This window comes from Sapajus apella, unplaced genomic scaffold (genome assembly GCF_009761245.1).
Source record: "Sapajus apella isolate SASKATOON/1434 unplaced genomic scaffold, GSC_monkey_1.0 scaffold7, whole genome shotgun sequence".
NCBI lineage: Eukaryota > Metazoa > Chordata > Mammalia > Primates > Cebidae > Sapajus > Sapajus apella.
In genome coordinates, this window is record NW_022436947.1 from 45,893,700 (window position 1) to 45,899,054 (window position 5,355).

The following is a 5,355-nucleotide window of genomic DNA, read 5'->3' on the forward strand; positions in this document are numbered from 1 at the left end:
AAAAAAAAAAAAAAAAAAAAAAAAAAAAAAGTAAAATTAGCCTCATTGTTTTTATGTAAACTCACTCAGTGATTATTCAGCCATTTAACATTTTAATCATATTTCAGTTCAGGGTTCTACAGTTTTTTGCTTTCTCCTAATGGTACCATTTAAATTCAGAGGACTTAAATAAATCCAGGAGTGGAAGGGAAGCATATTGGTTTTCTAGATCTGCCATAACAAGTAACACAGACCAGGTAGCTTAAACAAGAGAAATTTATTCTCTCACATTTCTGGAGGCTGTAAGTCAAAGATCAAGGTATCATCAGGGTTGGTTCATTCTAAGTTCTTTCTACATGGTGTGTAGATGACCATCTTTTTTTGGTGTCTTCCCAACATCTTTAGCGTGTGTGTGTGTGTCCCCTAATCTTCTCTTCTTATCTTATAAGGACATCAGTTATATTGGATTAGGGCCCACCCATATGATCTATTTTACCTGAATTACTTTTTTAAAGGCCTTATATCCAAATACAGTCAAATTCTGAGGTGTTAGCGATTAGGACTTCAACATATGAATTGGTAGAGGTCACAATTCATCCCACAAAAGGAGCAAAGGGGATTTTTTGTTTATAGACATTTTCTTTCTTCCATTAGCATACCCTAAGATGAATACAAAGTCCCCTGCTGGGATTTATCTTGTTTTCCCATTGTGTCTGTGAAATACCCATAATTCAGTAATGGCATCCAGTTATAAATCCCCTTTAGTCTGCCAGTTGTTTTAAACACTAGTCTCCTCTGGTTAAATGATAGTAAAGGACATTAGTATCTTGTTTCTGGGCCTCTGGAGCTAGCAGCCTCACATTTGTACCCGATAAATACAATGATGTACATTTAACCAAAGGTATAGGATATTCTATAGTCCCCAGACTTTGCCAAACTTTGGGAAGCTGAGGAAAACCCGTATTGTAATCTAACTTTTTATTTTTCTCTTTTAGAGAGAGTGTCACCCAGAGTCTGGGTTACTCTCTTATCCAGGCTAGAGCTAGAGTACAGTGTCATGGTCACAGATCACTGTAGCTTCGGCTTCCCATGCTCAAGCAATCTTCTGGCCTCTGCCTCCTGAGTAGCTGGGGCTTCAGGCGTGGGACACCACCCCCAGCTAATTTTCAACTAATTATTTTATTTCTTCTTCTTTAATTGAAGTCTTCAAATAAAACTTCAATTATTTTACTTCTTCAATTATTTCACAACTTCAATGCTGATTTTCCCAGAATGGTCCAACTTCATATAGCCCTGAGTAGGGATAGTCTGGTTTCTCATCTATTGTCTTTCTTAACTCTTTTTAAATGGCATATACTTTATTGTTTTAGCATTTACAAAGTTAAAAGCAAACAAAGATACTTTTTGTGAAACTATAAAGCCCTGAATTTTGAGATACTGCTAAGCATTTAAATAAATCTATCAGAAACCTTAAAGCCGAAAGTTGGCTTTGTTTTATTCAATTCCTTTGTCTTCCTTTAGGTAAATGATCACATAGTTCATGGAACACTTAGTGACTCAAAGCATGGTGAGTCCTGAAGTAATCAGGAATTGCTGAGATAAAATATTTGTACCTCAAAAATGTTATCTCCAAAATGTATGGCATATATAACCAAAGATAGTGCTTAAAATTAGTGAGACAAAGATACATAATCAATAGTTTTAGAATAGAATGATTAATTAAATATTAAGAAAATTTAGCAGTTTTTTTCTCACAGCATTCCTCCATATAGAATGCATTCATTAATATTTCGAATGCAAAATTGAACTGACATGCTCAAGGAAAAGTGGAGAATCCTGTTGCAAATATAATAAAAGTACACTAGAATCCTACTTCACACCCACACACCATAATTACAGAGGGATTTCAGATCTAACAGTGAAAGAAAAACAATACCATTTAGGAAAAAAACAAGGAAGAACATCTTCACGAGCTTACAGTAAAAAAAGGTAGTTTAAACAGTACACAGAAACATGAACCATAAAGAAGGAGCTTCATAAATTGGACTGTATTACATTAATAACTTCTGGTCATTAAAAGAAACAATTAAGAAAGTAAAAAGCCAAGCCACAGAGTGAGAGAAGATGTCAATCCATATATCTTACAAAGTCCAATTCATATACAGGGTTAAATAAAAAAACCCATCTGACGAGAAATTATGTTTGTAGGGCATGACAATTTGGACCTCTTAAACAGGAATGTGGACAAGATTTTAAAAAATCAAAGTTTAGTCCTCAGGGTTTTCCAAAGTGTTTGTACAAATACTTCAACCACAGTATATGAAAATTCTGATACTTTCATCCTCAGCAACTACTGGCATTTTGTCTTTTTCATTTTAGTCATTTTTGTGGGTATGTAGTAGAATCACATGTGGTTTTTATTTGTTTTTCCTTGGTCACTACAAAAGTTATTGGCCTTTTGAATATCCTTTTCTAAAATTTAAAAAATATGTTTATGGATGTTTGATAGCTGTTGAATACTCCTTAAAGAGTCTGTTCAAGTCTTTATTCCCTGTCTCTATTAGGTTGTTTTCTTCTCATTCATTCAAATAAATCCTTTACATATTCTGGATATGTAAAGGATGTGAAGAAATATAAATGTATATTGTGGCTTACTTTCCAACTTGACTCTGGCTAACATTACAAGACAAGGAAAAAAATCAAAATATTTTATCCCAAAACATGTTTCTTTGCCATATCTTGAAATGGCCCTGCAAAGCTGTCCTTTGTGGGGAAAATTTTCCATCTGGGAAAAATCTCTATTAACATAGCTAAATCTTTTTCTTCCAAGTCCTCCCAATCCTAACGAGGTTAACTGGAAGTCTGGCACCTTTTAAATACCTGAATAGAAAACATTGGTCATCTATTGCCTCTATGGGCAGCCACTATAAGACTTCAAAAGAACGCTGGTCTCCACAATCTTTTACCTTAACCTGAACATTTTCTTTCTGTTATCTCAGGTCTTTAGATAAACTCTACCAACTGTCAACAAGAAAATGTTTAAATTTACCTATATTTACCTATATTACCTATAGCCTGGAACCCCAACCCCCTCACCCCCGATAACCCTGCTTTGAGTTGTCCTGCCTTTCTGGACCAAAACAATGTATTTCTTAAATGTATTTGATTGATGCCTCATGCCTCCCTAAAATGTATAAAACCAAGCTGCACCCCGACCACCTTGGGCACATGTTCTCAGGATATATGAGGGCTGTGTCATGGGTCATGGGTCACTCATATTTGGCTCAGAATAAATCTCTTAAAATATTTTACAGACTTTGACTCTTTTTTGTTAACAACCCTTTGGCAGTATACATTAAAAGCTAAAAGTATTAATAACCCATAACCCTACAATTCTACTCATAGGGCCCAATAAAGATATTTTCCACAAAGAAATGGACAATAATGTTCATGGCAGTACTCTTTGAAACGGTCTCACATTAGAAAGCACCCAAACTATTTTCAACAGTAGAATGGATAAATATATTGTGGAAAATGCACCCAACAGAAGGTTATACAGCAACCAAAATAAATGAACTACAACCATACCAACAATGTACATGACTTTAAGAAAATTAGTAGTCATTAAAAGAAGACACACTCACAGTATGATTTATGGTTTTCACCATACAAAGCTTTCTCATTCCTAGGAGTAAACAAATTGATGCTAAAATTTGTATAAAAAATAACCCTGCAAGATTAGGAAAATTGACTGTTTTTGATATGACTCTTCCAAATAAATAGAAGAATTTTACCCCATTTCTTCAAGTTTCCTTTTTGTCTTTTAAAAACATTTTAAAGCTTTTTCTCATACAGGTTTTGTGCATTTTTAATAAAACCATTCCCAAGTATTTTAACTTTATCACTGATACTGTAAGGCTTTTCTTTCATTATTATTGTCTCACTAAGTATTGTTTATGTATGTAAAGCCTATTGATTTTTGTATGTTAATTTTATATTCTGCCAACTTTTGAATTATTTTATTGTTTTCCTACCTTTACCATGGATCCTTTGGGATTATTCAGGAATACTATTATATAATTGAGGTTATCTTGGTTTTAAAGGTTTGGTGAAAATCTTTAACAGCTATTTCTTCTGTAGAAGTATAACTTTTTTATCCCTACAGGGATAAATTTAGAAAAATTATATTTTCCTTTGAATGTTATCTATTTTATCTAGGTTTATGAATTTATTTGCATACTGTTAGGCAGAGTCACTTAATGTTTTCATTTTTTCCTGTAGATAATGATTACCACTTGTAATTTATTATGTTTTTGTTTTCTTTCTTTTATGTTTTAATTTGGTTATCTAGTAATTATTGTAACTTTTTAAAAAGTGTTTTATTAATTGGTTCAGTTTTCTTTTTTAAAATTAATTTTTTGCTTATTCATTATTTTCTTTTTGCTCCTTTTTAAGGATTTTCTATTTGTTCTTTAACTATTTTAATGAAAATTTACTTCAATTCTATTTCTTCTTTGATTTGTATTACTATAAATAGCTATACATTTTCTTACAATTGCTACTTTAACTATAGCAAATAGTGTCTGACATGTAGTATTTTCATTAACATCAGTTTTCAGAATTTTATTTCCTAATTCTTCTTTCTCCTATATATTAATAGGATAAGTTCTTTTTTTTAAATTTCAGGATAATGAGACATTATTACTATTTTTAATGTCCAGTTTTTAATTGTGTTATTTTCTAAATCTATTATAGCTCTGTGAGAAAATATTTCTTGCAATATTCTTTGTGGTAATGTGGAGGATTTGAAGGGCCAAATATATGTTTAATTTTCATGACTATTTCTTGTCTACTTGAGATTAAGGCACATCTTTTGTTACCCTATATATTTGCATGAGATTATGTTGCTTAAGTCTTCTTTAACATTATTATTATCATTATTTGGTCTACTTGATTTTTGTATGGAGAGTTGTGTGTTCAAGTCTTCTGCATTTAGCGTTTTTCTGTTTCCTTTGCATCACTTGTAGTTTCTATTGTACAAAGCTAATTGTTTGTTAGTTGTTTAGATATTATAATATCGTATATTGTGATCTTTACCATTATAAAGTATACCTTTTAATGCTTTTTGACCTACTGTACCTTGCCTGTTATCAGGAATCCAACTCATTTTCTCTTTATTTACTTTTTCGAATACACCTTCACCCATTCCTTTATTTTGAGCCTTTTAGAATCACACCATTTTAAGTTTGTCTCATGCATTCAGCATATAATTGAGTTCTACATGGTGAGCCAGTCTGAAGATGTTTACCTTTTGTTTTGTCCTTCACTTTTTTCTTCTTGATATTGTTTATTTTGAATAGATATGATTCTCATCAG